Source organism: Chenopodium quinoa, unplaced genomic scaffold (assembly GCF_001683475.1).
Source record: "Chenopodium quinoa cultivar QQ74 unplaced genomic scaffold, ASM168347v1, whole genome shotgun sequence".
NCBI classification, from domain to species: Eukaryota; Viridiplantae; Streptophyta; class Magnoliopsida; order Caryophyllales; family Amaranthaceae; genus Chenopodium; species Chenopodium quinoa.
This window is the reverse complement of record NW_018744560.1, coordinates 129,287-152,185: the sequence shown is the minus strand read 5'-3', so window position 1 is coordinate 152,185 and position 22,899 is coordinate 129,287. Positions and strand designations below refer to the sequence as shown.

At 41.1% G+C, this 22,899-nt stretch overlaps 1 pseudogene; it reads left to right on the top strand.

Moving 5' to 3' along the window:
- The first annotated feature begins 1,915 nt into the window (after nucleotides 1-1,915).
- Nucleotides 1,916-22,758, top strand: LOC110699063 (annotated as a pseudogene).
- Nucleotides 22,759-22,899: the final 141 nt, after the last annotated feature.

Genomic DNA, 22,899 nt, shown 5'->3' with positions numbered 1-22,899 from the left:
TTTTAACTTCAATTTTTTTAAAATTGGGTAAACCAATGTTTATGCATTAAAAATGACTAAATCCATGATTCCTTTCGATCCCCAATTTCTTTCTTGATTTAACACAAACGCGAATTCGATCTAACATGTTCTATATGTCGGTTTAGAAAAGAATACACCTCAAACCATGAAAGACTAACACCTTAAATCGTTCTCTCAACTTAAATGGTTAAAACAATATATCTGAAGTTAAATTTGGTCAATAATATTGATAGTTCAACATCAAGAAATCAAATACTCTGTAATACTAAAATGTATACAAGTAAATGAAAAAAAACCCCACGAAACGAGTATGCTTCGATTATTAGTACATCTACTAATAAAGGTAAGAGTAAACAATTAATCACGTGAACAATGTTTAACTTTTATAGTTTTATGACTCTCTCAACACTTAAAAAAAATCGAGGCAAAAACAAAAAAGCAGTGGGCTTGTTGGGCCTTAGTATTTAGTGGGCCATTACATTAAAGTACCCAAAAACTCACTCTCTCAACTTCTCCCACTCAGCCGTTATCTTTCCTACCGTCGGCGACTGACAACAGCGGCCATAACTTCAGCCGACGATGTACTGAGAATTCAACCTTCAAGCTTCAATCTAAGGTATATTCTTCTGCACATCAAATTTCTGCAAAACTAATCAAATACTGAAAAATGATGCACCAATTGTGCATATTTTGTTCTGATTTTCGGTAATTGAGGTGCGATTTGATTGATTCTGGATTTTTTTCTCGTATTTCTAGGGTTTGTTTCGTATCAATTTTTGAGTTTATAAACTCACAAGAAAAGGCCAATTTAGCGACTGATATTTAGAACTATCCTAATATCAGTCACAAAAAATATTTTTGCAACTGAAAAAGACTGATAGTTGCAAATTTTGCGACTGATTTTGTAGTAGTTTCTATGCGGTCGCTAATTTGCTATTAATATTTCAACTACCCTAATATTCTATCACAAAAAATATTTTTGCGACAGAAAAGGCTGGTAGTCGCAAATTATACAACTAATTTCGCACTAGTTGCAATGTGGTTGCTAATTTACGACTAATATTTGCAATAACCCTATTAAGCCGCAAAAAAAAAAAAGAATTGCCAATGAAAGAGACCGAAATATTCATTCGTTCGGTACTAGTTTGATGCTCATCCTTTTTCCAAAACATTTCAACTCATTCTCATTCCAATTGACGCGTTTGGTGTTTCAAATTAAATAGGTAATTTGATAGTTTTAATAAATACAATGAAGTTATGATTTTGTATGCCGCGATAAAAGTGTTAACAATTTACTTAGCTATAACTTACTTGTTCACCTGTGTTTGGGTAAGATCAGTTTCACTATGAGGATGCAATTGCTTTCTTAGGGCCTATTCTCATTGACTGAACTGAGCTGAACTGAACTGAAATGAATATTTTATAAGCGAAGGAAATTAGGAGCTGAACAATTCTCCTTAGAATCAATTCCTTGATAATCGACTTCGGATTTATAGTTATGCTTTGGAATTTAGAGTGTTAAGAGACTAACTGATAGGTTAATGTCAAGTTTAAGCACAAACAAATTAGTGCTTAATGTCTAAAAGTATCAAGGGGAGTGTTTTCCCTCAAAAAAAAAAGTATCAAGGGGAGTGTTAGGAACTTAGCACAAGTAGTAATCAAGATTCATTGTACTCTTGTAAAACAATCAAACTCATCATTTTCTTCTATCTTCTTCTTTTTCGTTTCTAATATGGTCCTTGATTTTGGAACGTGAGCTTCATTATTGCTTAAATTAGATGTCCCTTGATATATTGGACTGAGAAAGATATATATAGTACATATTATGCTTCTATATTTATTATTTTCTGTTAAAAAAATGGTGCAGATGGGCTAGTGGGTGAATTTGACGATGATGAGAGAGAATCAGTGGTTAGCATCAATGGCAGAATCAAACGGAATCCTAGTTATTGTAGTGACTGTTTTGACATTGATTCTAGTTCGATTGTTGTATGTTCTTCATCGATGCAGCAAATCATTACGACCTACTACTGTTAAACCTCTTAGCACTCTCATTATATATTGTTCTTGGTTCAGGTTAGCTTATTGATATAAATTTGTTAAAATTGCTATTTTTATAAAATCTCTTTTCGTAGTTTATCAGAAATTTCGCAATTTATGTGCATTTTTGATATTTTTGTTGTAATTGTGATTCATATTGTATGGTTAGCTGATGAAGGTATAATGGGTTCAAATCAATTTGGCAAAGTTCGGATTTTTATTTTTTGAAATTAAGGCATAAGACATAATTTTTGTTTAAAATTATTGTGATTGATTTGTACTATTATTTGAACCTGATTATGTGCATATATGTCTGTTCAATTTGGCAAAATTTGTTGTGAAATAAGGGGAAAGATGAGATTGAAAGAGAATAAATCTATGTATATTATTCCATATGATAAGGTGTATATATACATACAATATATTAGGGTTTGATTGGATAAGAATAAAAACCCTATATTTAGATTGTTCCGGAATTATACAAAAGAGGATAATGGATATTGTAGACACCTAAAATGTCTCCCCAAAACCAAACCCGATGATGAACACCTTTCACCGCCATTATTGGTCGGGTTGATTATTTAATCTTTGGAGTGCTTAAATCTATGTTCTATCCAATACATTTCATAAACCAATCAATTTCGTTCCTAGCTCATTTCCCTAAACCATAACTTATTTTCCACTTTTCGTATCCACATCGCAAAACTGAGCTAAACTGATTTTTTTGGTCTTATAATTTTGATCCAATTATTATTTTTTTGGATAGACATTGAAATAAGATTTCCAACCATATATCATACCAATTCCGAGCTAAGACAAAAAAGATATGAGCATAACACTAAACTCGGCCCAAAACCGACACCCTTCCACTAAAAAGTCCATATATTAAAATCTACAAATTATTTTGACCTTATTTTAATTGGGTTGGAAAGTAGACTTGATAAGATTTCCAATGATATATTATATGTCTTATTCCGATTACGGATCAAAAGCTATGATGATTTTAAAAACGAGTAAAAAACTGGAATCACCGCGCACAATGCAAAAGCATCGTGTCACGGGAGTGTGCCCCATCTGACGGTGCCTTCCCCCGTCTGACAGTGCCTGGTGCCGTGACACGGTAATGTACATCGTGTTACGGTGCCATTTTTGAAGCTCTTTCGTGTCAAATTCCACTATGGCACGGTACCTGTTGTCGTGACACGGTACCTGCTGCCGTGACACGGTATTTCCCACCGTGTCACGGTGCTTTTTCCGTGTAATTTCCGCATTTTCCCATACCGTGACACGGTGTACTGTACCGTGTCACGGTACGTGTGCCGCGTCACGGTACGTGTGCCATGTCACGGAATTTTCTCGTGTCTTTTCCGCGTAAACCCTTCACGCGTTTTCACTTCTCGTAGTTCAAATATTTCCCGCGTCACTCTAGTTGTCCACCGCGTCATGGGATTTTCCCCCGTCTGACATTGCCTTCCCCTGTCTGATGGTGCCTGGCACCGTGTCACGGTGTTCTCTACCGTGTCGCGGTGTTGTTTTTTAGGGTTTTTATCTTTGTAGGGTTACGTATGTTCCCTCTGCTAGTTTTCCCTATAAATACCTCCCTCCTTTCTGCAGTTCAGGGCATCAAATCCTTCTCAATCTCTTTCTCTCTTTTACACCAAAAATTATTCTCTTCTCTTTCTCTCATATTCTAAGCTTTAAACCTATATTCCTAACTACATCATTCTTCCCCTAAGCACTCCAAGGAGTCCATACAACACCCGAGGTTCCGTCCTTAAACCAAGGCGTGAAAGGTACAAATAATTGAGGGTTTGGACCAAATTAACTCTAATTTTTTATTTAATTTAATTTCTATTTGCTTTATATTTTTTATTGAAGTCACTAACAGTTTATTCATGATGTAGCAATTTAAAGGAACGCGCAGAATGTGAGTAATTAATTAATTTAATTACTCTTATTTTATTTTAATATTGCTAGTATCATGATTAGGTTATTTTATATTTGATTTGACTAACGCTATTATTGTTTAATTGCTTCTAATATTAATGTTCTATTATTTATTATTATGATCACCATATTACATGTTTAAAGGAAATATGTAATTGAAAATCACGCCTAATAAGATAATTTGGACGACCGGTTTAGGTTCCTTTTTAATCTTGTTATTAAAACAAGTGATCACGATATTTTAGAATTATGTGTTACATTAATATTAAACCAATTTAGCATGATAATAGATTGGAGCAATTTGAATATTTGTTTGCATGCCTTTGAGATCGGAGGAATCATTTTTCACTATAAGAATCGAGTAGAGGCCAATACGGGCGAATGTGACTCCATGACTCACTTCGTACCATATCCCCGATCCTCCTTTCGTGGTTCCGAACCATATGGAGTTAGTAATCTCATGGATTATGAATGGGGTGTAACCTTCACGGGTCAATCGTTGTTGTCTTCGTTGTCCCTTTATCGTGGTTGCCTTTTATGATCCGTGAACGGTTTACAAGTTCCTTAAAAACTTGTTGGCGGCTCCCTAATTTCCTTGTCCCTAATCGTATTATTTCAATTCTCACTTCCTATGAGTGCCAAGCAAATTCACACATGCTTTAACGTAGGCGCACTTCGAGCGACGCCTACATATATCCACAAATATTTCATAACACTCCCCCTTGGATGTCCATTATTGAAGATTGTGCCTCATTAAAACCTTACTACGAAAAATCCTGTGGAATAAAAACATAGTGAAGGAAAAAGAGTACATCATTCTTCGTAATACGCTCGAGATGCTGCTTCATTTAAAACCTTACCAGGAAAACCCAATTTGGGACAAAACCATGGTCAAGGGAAAAAGAGTGCAGCGCGTATTTTCTCCCCCTGATGAATACATAACTTGAGATCTTCTAGTGCCGCAACGATGAATCCAATATGTTTGGATATCTTCTCATATGTAGTAAGTAAAGTATCATTCGTTGATCTTCGACTCTCCTAAGCTGAAGTTGCATCTTCAATTCTTCAAGTCTTCACGTGAACATGTGAAGTGTCCTCATTTCACCATACATGTATTTATCTCTAATATCATTATTTCAAATCTCTGTTTAATAGTTGATTTAAAAATTAAACTTATGCGGTTATGACTTCTTTTGGAAGTCGTTAATAATAGAAATTGATAATTATTATTTGATCAAACATTCATTAATAATCATTTTGATAACAAAACTTGACATTATTAATGTCGTTCGTTCTTCAATTTCATATGAATTATAATATAACATATGCAATTATATACATTAATCATGGTTCTTCTGGACCATAAGAAACAGTCTCACGCATAGGTATCCCGTTTCTTTAGAAGTTTCATAATTAACTACACGATAATTTTTCTACGAATACAAATAGTAAATCTCACTAACTCTTATATACTCAAACTTCAGGTTGAGATGTCAATGATGTAGTCGCATAAAATTTTCAAGAGTTTGATAATTGTAATATTAAAAAAAATTGTAGGGCTGGTTATTTAAATAAGTCGTATATAAGTTCTTCAGGAACTCTTTTTACATGATTCATAACATGTTATAAAATCGACGTTTTCAATAATTTCATTACAACTATAAGCCCATTGGAATATAAATATTTTTTTGTAATTTCCTTCAAAGTTACAAATACACCATACTATATATATTTTGAACAAACATTCACATATACCACAATTATTGTATAGAACTAATGCATCAATATGAGATATAGAAAACAAAATATACAATGAGTAATGCATCTAACAACTTTCAATATACGCAAAGAATAATCCATTAACCTATGACTCACACATGTATATGAACATACATAAGACTCTAAATAATGCAAGACACTGTACAGTGTGGATTTAAAAATTCATATTTCATTAGACTTCCGGTCCATGATAAACTTATCATTATTATCATTATGTCGACATCAAAATGGACATATATTTTAGATCCCTTATTCACTAGTCCACTCTATTATGCATATGCATATTATTCATCGGTTCCATTGTGTACCAGTATTTTAAAATTCCTTTAATGTACATTTCGCATGCTATTTTACTATGATATCTGAATACATTTCTTATTGGTACCATCATAACTTTCTTACATCATAGGTCATCTATTATAATAATTCAGAAATCTATACCACTTTTAGGGTATTTCATTCACTATGGTATTTATATACTATTACACTATTAGTGTTAACTGCACTATCTTGCCAAATATCATATCTATTAAACATATCTTTGTTTTGGAACCGATCATATACAACCTACACTTCAGGTGTAGTGATTCAAGTACAATTGGCAAGGTTTTATCTCAATGTATACACATAATTAATATGACCAAAATGTATCTTCAACGCTATGCAACATGAGTCATAACTGAATACAAATCAAATCATAAATGTGCAACATATCTTGATAGCATATGGATGAAAGTTGGCTAGAAAACATTTCAAACTACCATTATTTATATAAGGATCATCAGTTTTTTTTTTTTTTTTTTTTTTTTTTTTTTTTTTTGCCAACTTACTCCAATTCTCCCCCTAAGTTGGTAAAATATCTCATATATAGGGGCATCATAGTTCTTCACCAACTTAGTACATATACAAATTTCCAATAAATTAAAATTCATTTCATAGGAGGATCATAATCAACAAAATTTATCTCTCATAATAATTATATTAAAACAAGCTTTAATCTCTTCTAGAGAGCATTTTTTTATTATTTCTTCATAACGCATATGTATTTATTATTAAATCTCTCATAATTTGTTCTCTTCAGGAGATCAATAATTCAATATCAATGGGAGACATATGTTGTGCAGTTGAATTTCCTTATTTTCCTTTTTCTTATGTGCTGACATATTATAGCCCCAATCAAAAAAATTGTTATACAAGCATAAATCACTTGCTTGTAATTTTACTAGTTGGTGATATTATAGATCTTTAAAGACTTAAGTAGTGTATTTGGTGAGCTTCTAGTCACTTGATAGTTGACAATAATATATAAGTATTTTGGTGAACTTCTGGTCACCCATTACTCTTTTATATAAGAAATCAAAACTTATTAACCCTTGAAATTTTTAATATATACAAATTATTATGAATCACAATCCAAATATAGCTCAATCTCAATATTATGTCTTGCCATTCAATTCATTTCATATATTTAACATTAAGAGCGCGTCAGCACATTATCAAATGAAATTTCAGGTTTCCATAAGGAGTAATTATTAAACCTGGATGGCCTAATTTAATTATCACATCCAATCACTTCTCTAGATTTGAACTCTAGTCAGTTTTCCAACACTAGTGATCACTTTATTAAACTTACTTCATGCATGGCCATGAATGTGATGTGATATTAGAACACCAACATGTGTTTCTTTATACAATTGGCAAGACAATCAACGAATATTTTATCCAATAATTACTCATATATACTCTGCTGAAGTTTTGACTATAATCCTGATACATGTTAATTAATCTTGTTGGATATTTCATACTCTTTTGGTGTCTTTTATATAATCATGAGACATATTGATTTTACTAAAAATGATTTTATTCTAGAAATGTAATGGGATTTATCATTTCCTCAAATTTGTCATTGTCAATAGTTGCTCCATTCCTTTTTCCGAAGGTGCTGATAACGTGTTGTAAAATAAGGGGAAAGATGAGAGATTAAAAGAGAATAAATCTATGTATATTATTCCATATGATAAGGTGTATATATACATACAATATATTAGGGTTTGATTGGATAAGAATAAAAACCCTAGATCTAGATTGTTCCGGAATGATACAAAGGATGATAATGGATATCCACAAATATTTCATAACAAAATTTGGATTTTTATTTTTGAAATTAAGGCATAAGACATAATTTTTGTTTAAAATTATTGTGATTGATTTGTATTATTAGTTGAACCTGATTATATGCATATATGTCTGTTGTTATGCTTGAAGGTGGTCACACTGCTGAGACGATTAATCTTTTGCTGGCATTACAAAAGGACAGGTTTATGCCTAGATATTACATATCTGCTGCTACTGATAATATGAGTCTGCAAAAAGCTCAAACATTTGAGAGCACCTCGAATAAGGAGGTAATTTTATTTATGCTGCCACTCTTTCCTGATTTCTGCACCTTACTTTTGTGCTATATTTTCCATCAGAAGGTCCCATTCATAAACGTTATTATTGTAGTATACCTGATGTTGAAAGTAGCACTCTCATAAGTCCAATGCCACAATTTATGGCCGTTACATATATGTCGTTATGTATCATTTTGTTGGCTTCTTCTGTGATTAGTGTACTAAAATAGAACTGGGATAAGAGTATCCGGATAGACTCATTGGGGTCTTAACCATCCATGTTGTTTGGGTCCAATTTAGTCCAATTGGGCCTAGGCATTAAATGATCCAATTAAAAGCCCAAGGTCAAGGCTCAACTCTCCAATTGTGCTAAAGTCAAAGGTCAGCCCTCAAAGCAAGCCAATTGGGCTAAGGCCCAACCTCTCCATGAATGAAGAGGTATAAAAGCCATCAATATTCATACATTCATATGATTGATAGATTCATATATTCTCATATATTCAAGCAAAGCCTAAAAGCAACTAATTCTCTTGCATAGTGTTCTCTTTCTACACATTGTACTGACTTTAGCATCGGAGGGGCCTTCCTCGGCAACACCCCCGAGGCTAGTTTACGTGTGTTTACTGTGCAGGAAACCTTCGGCCCACCATAACTTGGACCGAATCCAGTCTTCTCCGTTTCAGCGGACCTTCGGCAAGGTCCCATTGTTTTCACCCGAAACAATTTGGCGCCGTCTGTGGGGATGACTTTCAAAAATCTTTAAGCCAAATTTCTAACCAAGATCATCTTGCAATTATCTTAGTAGCAATGGCTAAGAACCGCAAGAGCAAAAGCCTCCGTCAAGGAGCGGGCGAAAAGCCTAAAACCCCTACACCATCACCCTCGCCGGACCGGAACTCTCCCAAGGGTGCCAGCTCGGGGGGAGGATCATACAAGGAGGATTCCCTTTCTCCCGTAATTCATGACTCTCATTATAGGCCGAGTCACTCTCGGTCTAGCAGGGGTGAATCCGATCATAGGACACATTCAGTGCCCCAAAGCCAACCATCGGCTGTGCGCCCTCATTCCCACACTCGGCCGAGGACCCCTTTGACGGGGCCCAGCTCGGAAGAGGTGGCAAGAGCGCTGGCAGTGCTCATGGAGGCGATGAGGGCACAAAATATGCCACCACCTCGTGATCGAACTCCTCCGCATACCCGGCATCAGCGGAGGAAGTTAGACCATGATGGTGGGAAGCTTCCTTCCTTCCGGGAACTGGAAGAGTGGGAAGAGGATTCCTGGAAAAATGAAAAAGAGAGGAAAAAGAAACCTCAATTTTTAAAAGGATCCTCATCCTCAAGACCAGAAGCGCATAAGAGCAGCAGCTCAGCTTCTCGGCCAGAATCTACTCACCGAGAACCTGAGACTGTTCGCCGAAGCGTCCTTGACCGACTCGGCGACAAGGAACCGAGCGTGCGCAGTCGCCTCTCGTTCCCTGCAGCCGAGGCCCAGACTTCCCAGCCAGGGACGAAAACCACTCCTACCTCTCTAAGAGGGCGGAGCGCGGTCCCTTCGGCCAGGAACAAGGGCAAGGCCGTTATGCTACCCGCCAGTTCACCATTCGAGCAATGGATACTGGAAGAGCACGTACCCACGGTTAAAATACCGTCGCACATCACATACGACGGGACCTCGGATCCGAAGGATCACGTGGCCTCGTATGAGACTCATATGCATCTTTGCCCCAGATCCGAGGCGACTTGGTGCAAATATTTCCCAACCACTCTCAAGGGGGTCGCGCAAGCGTGGATCTCCAAGGGAGTAAGGCAAGGCTCGATAATAGGGTGGGACGATCTGTCCTCCAAGTTCAGGAGCTAGTTTTCCACGGCAAACCGCCGAGAGAAGACTACTGCAGAGCTCATGAGTCTACAACAGGGGGAAACTGAAAGCCTCCGAGACTATCTGACCCGTTTCAGTAACGAGTCATCCAGCGTCTCTCAGCTGGACCAGGGGCTAGCCGTTTTTGCAATGAAGAATGGCCTTCAGCCCGGAAAGTTCCTAGACTTCATGGTCATGCATACCCCGCAGACCTTGGAGGAAGCTCTGAATGCCTCGGATAAGTTCATCCGAGCCGAAGAATGGAACAAAGCGAAAACCCAACCTCAATTTGGGGGAGGGAAACAAAGGCAAATACCCTTGTCTGAAGGCCAAGGCCATAAGGCAAAGGGAAAGTCAAAGGCCCCGGAGCAATCTTTGGCCAGCGACCCAAAGAAGGAAAGATCTGCCTCATACACAGGAAGATACGAGTCCTACACTCCGCTCTCTCTTCCACGCGCCAATATTTACAGCGTGACGAAGGAGGAGCAGAGTTACCGAAAGCCGAGACCACTCCCAGAGTGGTATCAGCGAAAAAATAAAAATCAGCGGTGCGAGTTCCACGAGTCTTCGGGACACAACACTGAGGAGTGTATCCAACTGAAGGACCAGATAGAGGACATGGTCCGGAAGGGATACTTGAAAAAATACATCGCGGATCACCGCGAGAAAAAAGAATCCGAGAATTCAGCAAAGGACTCTCGGCAAGACCTCGACTTCCCCCGGAAAAACAGTAAAAAGCCGGAGGGGAAATTCCCTCCGATCAATGTTATCTCGGGAGGAATATACTCTCGGAGGGAGCACAAGCGACACCTTAGAGCTTTGACTCACCAGGTGAACAACGTTGACATTCAATCTCCCCAGTCGCCGGTGCCGAACATGACGTTCACAGCCGCCGACTGCCGGGGGATTACGTTCCCTCACGAGGATCCGTTGGTGATCATCGCCACAGTGGCCAACCACGACGTCAGTAAGGTCCTTGTTGACGGTGGCAGTGGAGCAAACATTCTGTTCCGAAAGGCCTACAATCAAATCAAGCTGAAGCCCAAGCACCTTACGCCGGTACCCTACCCAGTATCCGGGTTCAATGGGGCTTCAACTTATCCAGATGGGAAGGTGACACTTCCTGTCACCATCGGTTGCGATGAGGCAGCCAGGAACGTCATGATTGAATTTTTGGTCATCGACGCTCCTTCAGTGTACAACGTGATTTTGGGGAGACCCATAATTCATGAGATCCAAGGGGTCGTCTCAACTTATCATCAGCTGATGATTTACGTCTCAGACGCCGGCTTCCCCGAAAGGATACAGGGCAACCAAAAGGACGCCCGAAGGTGCAACTACCTCAAACCATCCAATAGTCGCCCAGATGACAAGGATGAGGAGGAGAAAGAAAAAGAAAGAGAGCCGAGCACAAAAAAGCCGAAAGGCCTAAGTGCTTCGGCCCAAGGATCTGTACCTAGAGGTAAAGGGCCCGAAAGGGAAAAGGCTAGCTCTTCAGCTGAGCCGCAAGACTCAGAGAGCCAGCCGAAGAACAAAAAGACTGGGACACCTGCCGACATTGGCAGCAGGCCAGATTATGAAGAGTCCACTCCATCATCAATGGACATGGACCAACAGACTGAAACAGTTGAGTTGGCCGAAGGAGACGTTGAGAAATGTGTAACAATCGGGATGGACCTTGATCCGAACACCCGTTGTGAACTTATTCAGCTCCTTCGGGACAACAGAGATGTGTTTGCTTTCTCGGCAGCTGATATGCCCGGGATAAGTTCAGACCTCATCTCCCATAAGCTTAATGTTGACCCGACGTGTCGACCAGTTAAGCAAAAGAAGCGGAATTACTCCGCCAATAAGAACCGAGACATCGCAGCCGAGGTCAAAAAATTGTTGGAGGCAGGATTCATCGAACCTTGCCAATATCCAGAATGGCTGGCAAATGTGGTGATGGTTCAGAAGCCCAATGGTACCTGGAGGATGTGCGTTGACTTCACGGACCTAAATAAGGCTTGTTCAAAGGATTTCTATCCCTTGCCGAGGATCGATCAGCTAGTCGATTCGACAAGTGGCCATGCCTTGCTTAGTTTCATGGACGCATTCTCGGGGTATCATCAGATCTTTATGCACCCTGACGATCGAGCAAAGACAGCATTCGTCACGAACGCTGGGGTGTACAACTACAAAATGATTCCCTTCGGATTGAAAAATGCAGGGGCAACCTATCAAAGGCTGGTGGATCAAGTTTTTGCCGATCAAAAGGGCCGAAACATGGAAGTCTATGTTGACGATTCGATCGTCAAAAGCAAAATACCAGAGGACCATGTAAAGGACCTAGCTGAAACTTTCGTCACCTTGAGAAAGCATCAAATGAAGCTGAATCCGAAGAAGTGTGTCTTCGGCGTGAAGTCAGGGAAATTCCTTGGGTTCATAGTCAGCAAAAGGGGGATTGATGCCAATCCCTCTAAAGTCAAAGCGACGCTCGACCTTCCTGAGCCGAAAACGAAGCGGGATGTTCAGCGGCTCACCGGAAGAATGGCAGCCCTCTCAAGGTTCATTTCCAGAGCTTCGGATAAGGGGTTACCTTTCTTCAAAGCCCTGAAACTCCCGAAAACAAAAGAGCTCGTTTGGGAGGAAGAGCAAAAAGACGCCTTTAAACAGCTTCGGGAGCATCTGGCTCAACTCCAAACGCTGGCTAGCCCAGCTGAAGGAGAAACTTTGTACCTATATGTGGCCGTTAGCCCAGCCACCATCAGCGCAGTATTGCTGAAGGAAGAAAGTAAAAGTCAGCAACCGATCTACTTCGTCAGTCATACACTAACGGATGCCGAGACTCGCTATCCTCTACTCGAGAAAGTTGCTTTCGCGGTAGTAGTAGCTGCTCGGAAGCTGAGGCCCTATTTTGATTGCCATCAGATAGTGGTCTTAACTGATCAGCCGTTGGAAAAAGTTCTCGGCAAGGTTGAAAAATCTGGTAGGCTAGCCAAGTGGGCTTTTGAGCTCACCGAATTCAGCATCAGCTACCGTCCGAGGGCTGCCATTAAGGCTCAAGCTCTAGCGGATTTCTTGGCCGAATGCTCATACCAAGAAGCGCTAGACAGTGAAAAGAAAGTCTGGACCGTGTTTACGGATGGATCTTCCACCGAAAACGGTTCAGGGGCAGGAGTAGTGATAACTTCTCCCGAAGGCAAATCCTTTGAGTATGCACTAAAATTTTCTTTTAAGGCCTCGAACAATGAAGCCGAGTATGAGGCAGCAATCGCCGGCCTAGAATTGTGCATCTCCCTGGAAGCCGATCATGTCTGCCTAAAAACAGACTCTCACCTAGTTGCATATCAGATCAGTGGCAGCTACGAGGCCAAAGAGGCCTCCATGATAGCTTATCTTGCCAAGATCAAATCAGTCATTGCAGAGCTGAAAACTTTTGAGGTTCAGCTGATCCCAAGGGGTCAGAATACTCAAGCCGATGCACTCTCCAAACTTGCCAGTTCATCTCTTACCGAGCTGAACAGGTCTGTATATGTAGAAGTGCGTCGAGAGAGAAGTGTCGACGAAGCACCTGAAGTGTGCTGCGCTGACCCAGAGCCTAGTTGGATGGACCCCATCCTAGCTTTCAAGCTTCGGGGAGAAACTCCCGAAGATAAAGCTTTGGCCTCCAAGATGAAGAGAACCAGCTCTAGGTTCATTATCTTCAGGGGGGAACTTCTGAAAAAGTCCTTCTCAGCCCCATTGCTGAAATGCGTGGGACCAACAGATGCAGATTATATCCTACGGGAGATTCACCTCGGCATCTGTGGGAACCACATTGGGGGAAGAACCTTAGCCCACAAGGCATTGAGGGCTGGATATTACTGGCCCACCATGATCGCAGATGCTAAGGAGCTGGTTCGGAAATGCGAAAAATGTCAAAAATACGCTCCAGTTATCCATCAGCCAACAAGGGATCTTCAGCCGATCCTTAATCCACTCACGTTTGCCCAATGGGGACTGGATATACTGGGACCATTTCCAGAGGCTGTGTACCAGAAAAAATGGCTGATAGTTGGAGTTGACTACTTCAGTAAATGGATCGAGGCCAAAGCAGCCTCGAACATTACAGAGCAAACTGTCAGAAAATTTATCTGGCAGAATATCATCACTCGCTTTGGCATCCCGAGAGTATTTGTCTTCGATCATGGGAGGCAATTTGATAACTTACTGCTGAAGCGGTATACAGATCAGTTCGGCATCAAACTGGCATATTCAGCGGTATGCCACCCGCAAAGTAACGGACAAGCCGAAGCTGCAAATAAACAGATCTTAAATGCCCTCAAGAAGAGGGTGGAAGATCAAAAGTCCAAGTGGCTGGAGGAGCTCCCTGGAACCCTTTGGTCCCTTCGGACAACTGAAAAAGAGGCAACGGGCCATTCACCTTTTGAACTGGTGTATGGTGCCGAAGCCGTCCTTCCAGTGGAAATTGGCTCTGAGAGCCTTCGAGTGCACCACTTCTCGGCTGAGAATAAGCGACTGATGAGGGAATCTCTCGATTTCCTCGACGAAGTAAGAGACTCAGCCCGAGACAGGATGGCCGCTTATAAGCAGAGAGTCAGCAAATTTTATAACCGAAGGGTCCATGCAAGGCCTCTCAAAATTGGAGACCTTGTCCTTCGGAATGCTGCTGCAGTTCAGAAAGGCCGAATCCATGGGAAACTCTCAGCTGCATGGGAAGGACCTTATGAAATCTATGATGAGCTTCAGCCAGGGACATACCGACTTCGGCAGTTGGATGGAACTGAGTTGAAAAATCACTGGAACGCTGATGTACTGAAAAAATATCATGTGTAAACCCTTCGGGGCAGAACAATCTTTGTAAGTACATTTTGAACTAATGAAAGACCTTGGAGCCGCCATTTATATAAATGTTTACAACTTTTTATCCTTTCAAAATTTTCTTTGTTCTATCTACTCTTTAAGGGTTTTTTATTCAGCCTCGTCTGAAACCTTCGCCTTCGGGTAACTGGGTTTCAGATTGCTGACAAAACTCGTCTTTTTAAAGAACACTGGCCTTTCAGCTGAAGTCAAACTTCAGTAAGGCTTGTTCTCCAAAGACATGAGTCCATGGACAATTCTGGGATATTGCCTTAACTGAGCCTTGTATCCCAGAGAGCCATTATCCGAAACATTGCCTTAAGTTGGCCCTGTGTTTCGGGTATCCATTTTTCAAAGATAGACAGAAAATCAAGGATAACAGCAACAGTTGAAAATTGTTTAATCAGCCTCGTCTGAAACCTTCGCCTTCGGGTAACTGGGTTTCAGATTGCTGACAAAACTCGTCTTTTTAAAGAACATTGGTCTTTCAGCTGAATTCCAACTTCAGTAAGACTTGTTCTCCAAAGACATGAGTCCATGGACAATTCTGGGATATTGCCTTAACTGAGCCTTGTATCCCAGAAAGCCATTATCCGAAACATTGCCTTCAGTTGGCCCTGTGTTTCGGATATGCATCTTTTTAAAGAACACAGGTCTTTCAGCTGAAGTCCAACTTCAGTAAGATTTGTTCTCCAAAGTCATGAGTCCATGGACAATTCTGGGATATTGCCTTAACTGAGCCTTGTATCCCAAAAAGCTAATATCCGAAGCATTGCCTTCAGTTGGCCCTGTGTTTCGGATATCCAATTTTCAGCTGAAGTCAATCTTCAGTAAGACTTGTATTCCAGAAGCACTGCCTTCAGTTGGCCCTGTGTTTCGGATACCCATTTTAAAGAAGTGAAGAAATTGTTTATTCAGCTGAAGCCATACTTCAATTTCTGGGGGGGCAAGAAGCACTATCAGTGCAAGTTTATGTTCGGCAGAATGAAAGAAACAGTAAAGCATTCAAAAACAAAGCAGCTGAAGAAAAGAGCATCAAATTAATAATTCATGCTCAGAAATTGAGCTACAAGTTCAATTAAACTGTATCGGCAGCCGCCCACAAGCGGAAAATAACAGTAGCCGAAATACGTACATAAGCAAAAAAAATAAACTGTTGTACGACAAGGCAATCTGAAGCAAAAAACAAGGCAAAAAATTCAGAAAGCGGCAAGTCTAAAGTTAAGCGCATGATGAACCGCAAGATTCTGAAGACGACTACCCGAGTTCCTATGCTTCAGCCCAAGGATCAGACTGATCAGCGTTGTGGAGCCCCATGGTGGCCTCAGCCCCAGCAGCAGAAGAAGCAGGCTTTGCACTCTACCGAGCCTCCCTTTCCCTCTGTTCAGCCTCCAACTCCATTCTCTCAACTTCCTCTTCGGCTTCCTCAGCCTTAAGAATTTCAGCTTCGACTGGAGTTGCATACTTCATATGAGGGTCTTCGGGATTCTGGACCCATTCAGCACATTTGGACCAGTCCAGCTTCGGCTCAGCATGAAGGCAGACTCTTCGGCATACTCTGAACCCATTTCTGAAACCCATTTCATATTCTTCCTGGGTATAGACACGGACTTTGAGTAGAGCCTCAGCATCAGCCAGTTTCTTCTGGGTCTCCTCCAAGTCTTCCTTGGATTTCTTCAGCTCATCGGCGAGCTTGGAGGAGGAACCTTTCAGCTCATTTAGCTCCTGCTGAACTTGGGAAGCCTTTGTCTGAGCCTGGGCCACTTCAACTTTTTTGGCCATCAGTTGATCCTCAGCCTCATGGAGTTTAGCTCTCTGAGCTTCAGCAGCAGCAGCAGCCTCTGAGAGTTGGACATCCCTGGCCTGGAGCAGCTCTTCAGCAGCCATTCGGCTGGCTTCAAGAGCTTCTAGTCGTTGCTGCACTTCAGCTTGTGCAGCAGCTCCTTCCTGAATACGGCTCTCAACGGCAGCCTTGAATTTGGAGACGTCCACTCCCATGTGCTCCTGGAGGAATTTTTCCCCTTCCATCAGTGGGGGAAAAACTTCTTTCTCCATAGCGTCGCATAAGGTTTTGAGGGCTTCAGCAGCTTTTTTCTCGTACTCCTCACCCTTCTGCTGCTTCTCTTCAGCTGCTGCTTGCTTCAGCTTAGCAAGCTTTAATTCCTCCTCAGCTACCTTCTTGTCGTGCTCGGCAGCATCTACCCTATCTTGTAGGGTATCTATCAGCTCTACAGTGAGAGTCTGATTGTGCACGAACTGAAAACAGGAGCACAAGTGTTAAAAAATAAAAGTAAATAAAAATAGAGCTGAATTTTAGAGGAAATAAAGGCAAGGAAAATCACCTGCATCATCAGCAGTTGGTTAGACCTGGCTGGGTCAGGAACTGATCTGCTGGATTCGCCCATCCCAGCAGTGGCCTTCAGCGACCAGATTCTTGCCCTATCTACTTCGGACATGCCAGCAAAATCGCCGAAGTAGGCTGCAGCACCTTCACGGTTCTGACCCCATATGAGGTCCCAGATGTGATCTGGGATTGGAATTCGGGGGGCCGAGAAACCCATTTCTCCAGATTGCAGAGTCTGGAAGGAGGGAAAGGATGACGATGGAGCTTGTTTAGCTTTGGATGGTTCAGCATCATCCTTCTCAGAAAAGTCAATTACTATGACCTCTTCTTCTTCAGGGGTGAGGACGAAAGCCTCAACCTCTCTTGCAATGTCTGCCGTGAAACCCTCAGCACTGGGCATCACGGCATCCTTATTTTTGTGCTCAGCAGCACTCTCCTGAATTTCTTCTTGGACCCCTCCCTTAGATTCGGGAGTTCTCTGATCCACCTCCATCTCAGGAGGTGGCGGAGGGGTCTTTTGAGGTGATTGGGGTGGTGGCCGGGGAACCCTCGGCGATCCATTGCCTTCCTCGGGTTCCCTTATTTCAACGCCGATGGTCATCGGCCTCCGCTGAAAGTCATGAGGGCCGATAATGGCCATTCTTCGGCGCCTTTTCTGAAGGGGCTGCTCGTCCATGTCTGAGTCTGAAGACTCTTCTTGTATTTGGTCTTCGGGACGAACAGGGGATTTCCCTTCTCTGTGTCTGTTACTCTCTTCAGACTGTAACAGACAGGGGGGAGGAAGAATGTGAGTAAAAAAAAAAAAAAAAAAAGAAGAAAGACAAAGTTAAGTCTGAAAGCTCACCGAGGTCTTCAGCAAAGCCTCGTCTTCTTCAGCTGCCCTAGCTGCAGCTTCTTCTTCAGCAGCTCTGGAGGACCCTTCTCCTCCTTCGCAAGCTTCGAGAACCCGTGCAACCTCTTCGGCTGTACGGGCAGCTTCAGCTTCTTCGTCCAGCAGCTGAAACCAGGGGTCTCTCTTCTTCCACTAAGGCTTCTGCCTCTGATACAGAGCAACAGCCTCAATTTGGAAGTGGGAAGAGTCTAGATGAACTTCCCTATGCCTCGGTTCAGTGATAGACGGGGCCCGATCAGTTACAACTCGTTCTCGGTTGACACCAAGACGAGCGTAGTTAATGCCAACGTTGGTCTCGTCCCGCTCTGAAAAAGAGAAGGGGAAAGGTCAGTTCAGATAGGTTGGCACAGCATAAAAAAGCGAAGCGAGAGAAGAAAAAGTGATAATTAAAAATCCTCGGCCCCAGCCGAAGAAGCTTACCATCCTTAAACTTTCGGCTGAGGCCAACAGCTGCTAGCATGTTCTCTTGGAAAACATAATGCGTATCGGGGAGCCAAGTCTCCGGGATATGCTGCATTCGGCCGCTGCCCCCCGGTTCGGCAGCTTGCCGAAGATATGTTGTTGATCAAGGTTCGGATCCGGCCCGTTATCTGCGGGGGGACCTAGACTTCCCATGTCGGGATCAGGCTCAGCAAGGTACCGGGGAGCGCTGAAGACGCAAGGGTGGCCCGGATCTGTGGGTGCCCTAACCCAAATCCATTGACCTCTCCAGTCCTTGTCTAAAGAGTCGTTCGGCCACATGGTTAGGTACTGGGGCCGGGACTCAATCCGGTACCACCCAGAACCATGGCTTCCGTGCCCACTTTGAATATTTGGCACTAGCCGATGAAGCTTTTTGAAGCAGTGCAGGTTCGGCACATACTTGAAGAACTTGCAGACCCATAAGTATGTCATCACCCTTCGGATGCTGGTGGGAGTTAACTGACATAGGGAGATATTGTAATGGATTAGCAAGTCTCGGACGAATACGTCCAAAGGGAACCTCAGCCCGTACTGAAGTTGTCTTGTGTACACCCCCATATACCCCGGGGGTGGACGATGGATTCTATCGGATGCCGCGGGCATTCGGCACCAATACCCATCAGCTTCAAAAATGCCGTAATGCAACTCAATTTGCTCGGCAAACCGATATTGTTCGGCATTCTCCACCCACCATGAGTAGGGGCGGTTCTTTATCATGGCCGAAGCTACTTCGGCATTCTCCCACTCTGAAAACCCGGGGAGGATATCCCAAAGGACAGCGGGAACTTCATCGTCCCGTCCAGAAGCGCTCGGCCCCTCCGTTCTCTGAGGAGGAGCCGAGGAAATTGGAGTCGCCCTAATCCCTTCAGCAGGGTCAGACTCTGGCCTTTGTCCATTCCAGGTCCCAATCCTGTTCCTAGGATCGGGAATTGGCCTTGCTCTTCTTGGAGCACGGGCTCTACCTCTAACTCCTCTTGCCATTGATTATTTCGAAGAAAAAAGTCGAAAAAAAGGGAAGGAGTTCGAATTCGAAGAAAAATAAACTGAAATCAAAGGAATTTACCTTAATCTGAAGCGAAAGTTGCCGATTTACGAGTTCGTAGTGGCAAGTCTCAGTTTCTAAGCTTAATGCTCGGGGAATTTGCGAAGTTTTGATGCGGGTTCTTGGTTTCTCTCGAGAATTCTGGGTTTGTGTTGGTGAATAAGTGAGGAGAGATGACGCGCCTCTGTTTATATCTCCAGGAATGGGATACGGGGAATCCGCGTTTCAATTTCTCTTAAATACCCCACTAAGTAACCGTTAAACACACGATCTTGCGATTAAACTGCCCATTATCCGTCCAACTTCCACCATCATCCGCCTTAACCGTTGTTATCTCATTAATTACGGTTTAAATTCAAATTTTTGGATTAATTAAATCATTTACTTCCCTCCTTTTCTGAATTAAATCAAACCCGACCCGTCATCCTTCCAAATCGGGTCTGGGGGCAAGTTGTTTGGGTCCAATTTAGTCCAATTGGGCCTAAGCATTAAATGATCCAATTAAAAGCCCAAGGTCAAGGTTCAACTCTCCAATTGTGCTAAAGTCAAAGGTCAGCCCTCAAAGCAAGCCAATTGGGCTAAGGCCCAACCTCTCCATGAATGAAGAGGTATAAAAGCCATCAATATTCATACATTCATATATATTCATAGATTCATATATTCTCATATACAAAAAAATAAAGCCTCAAGCAACAAATTCTCTTGCATAGTGTTCTCTTTCTACACATTGTACTGACTTTAGCATCGGAGGGGCCTTCCTCGGCAACACCCCCGAGGCTAGTTTACGTGTGTTTACTGTGCAGGAAACCTTCGGCCCAACATAACTTGGACCGAATCCAGTCTTTTCCGTTTCAGCGGACCTTCGGCAAGGTCCCATTGTTTTCACCCGAAACACATGTTATAGGTTTTATGAAAAGTTTTTTTTTGTTGCAAACAGATTCAATGGCTAAGTTGCAAACTTAGGATTCTGTTTTTTCTTGTTCGCTGTGCCTCTGTGGCTCATGGGGGCTTGGGGCCAGATTGGGCTTAATCTCCTTTTGCAAATATTAAGCATTAAGAAAACTGAAACCCTTGGGTTCTCTGTTTTGTTGTACTTCGTAAAATACTAAAATATATCAGTTATCTCATGTGATTATCCAATCTTTCTAGCCATTCTAGGATCTGTCATCATCATCCATGACAATGGCTACTTGTAGGTTTGTTATTTATAATTAATTGTGTGTTTTTTCTTAAAAAAAAATCTGGATGACTAGATGGGTTTAGTAGACCTCCACTTTTTCTTGAAAGCTATTTTAGAACACCTCCTAAGGTCTATTCCTTTCTGTCACTTGGCTTTGTGATTATCGAGTGATTTGAATTCATAGTTAGTTTCAAATCTTTTCTAGTTTATTGGAGCAAGTTGGAATGCTAAATTGAGACCGTTTGCTTGGTAAGAGGTTACAAATTTCTCAAGCATGAGTGCATCTCATTCACATTTATTTTCATGAATTGTTCACGCATGAGTAATTTACAGTAATGCTTCTTAATAACACCTGCTACAAAACAGAACATAATTTTGTAAAGATTTAAAGATTTATTTATTTTTAATTTTTGTTATTAAAGCTATAAGCAGACTCTAATCTAACCTAATGTGATTTCTGGAGGTGCACTTTGATCTATGGAAGTGCCTTGTCTATATTTCTTGCATCCATGGGCGGACCCATGAAGGAACAAGGGGTACCATTGTCCCCCCACTTTCGGAAAAAAAAAAAAAAAACAGAGGAAAAAATTTTTTAAGAAAAAAATAAAACTGGGAAAATAGTTATATAAAATTGAGTGTAAGAATAAACAAGAATTTTGCCTTAGCTAAGTTGGTAGTGGGCTAGAAACAATATGTCAAGGGGCCCAATTTCAAGTTTACCTAGATCAGGGTTCAAATCCCCCTTGTAACATCGTTCTTTTTTTTTTTTTTTTTTTTTTTTTTTGAGTGTTTTATTTTAGGTTATTTTGACTAAAAATTTGGTATTACCACCTCCATAAAAAATTTTGAATTCATTGCAGAATGGGATGGATGCAGCACAGTACATGCAGATATATAGAAGTCGAGAGGTTGGTCAGTCATATATAACTTCTGTTGGGACAACCTTGATTGCCATTGCTCATGCACTATGGTTGATGATTAAAATCAGGCCTAAAGTGGTATATATCTATTCAACCCTCTGAAATTTTTTGACAATTATAACATGTGTTGTTTATTTATAGTTGATATATTGTTTTAATGTTTCCTGCTAGATTCTCTATAATGGCCCTGGAACTAAGAATGGATGATCAACTTTATGTGCAATGGCCTCAACTGCAAAGGAAGTATCCTCGATCCATTTATGTTGGTTGTCTCATGTAGCTGGTTGCTGCATGATCATTTGTGTAGATTCTGCTATACATGCCTTACTTAGGTTATAAACTTCAATTTTGCAACACAACCTAATCATTTGAGATTTTGACTAATGTATTTTGAGTACTGACTTGATAGATGTATGCGTTCCTGAATCCTGATTGCTTCTGGTGTTCTTTGATACATCCAGCATTAAAAGTTATTATGTGAATGTACTAGAATATCTTATAAGTCATACACATTGTGCTTGAAAGTTGTAATATACTGTACTTCACATATCATTTCTGAAATATCTGAATTATACCTTTGCAGTGCTGTATCAGTGACTTGTTCTCCAAACTACTGTCATTTATCTGATGTAATTGAACAGGTCAAATTTTGAAATTTTTTGCACTAAATTATACTAGGTAAGTTGTGTTTGAATTAAATGTTTCATAATCATCTCCCAACCCTTTTTAATTTGATATAAGGGGGCATTTGGTTCATAAATTGGTATGGGGTTGGAATCAGGAATGAAACCATAATGGCATGGGTTTGGAACTTGATTCTTAATACCATATGTTTGGTATGATTATAAAATGCAATGTTTTTCTTTTATTTAATACCATATTCCATTTTACCTTTGTATACAATAGTAATGTGAGATAAAGAAATGCCATTGTGCATGGACTCCAAAGTTCACTTGCATGTGGTGTGTATCTGTCCTGGCTTCTTACAGAGGCCTATTAGTCTGTTATGGTGATTAGATGTCGTTGGATGTTAGCAATAGCCAACTCTTGTTGCTGACTTTGACATCCAACATAAAGTATTCAATGGAAGATTAAGGCCTCCACACTCCCATTAGAAATGCAACTCTCAGGGATCATTGAATGATCTGGTAACATACTATTCAACTAATTTCTGAGCTAC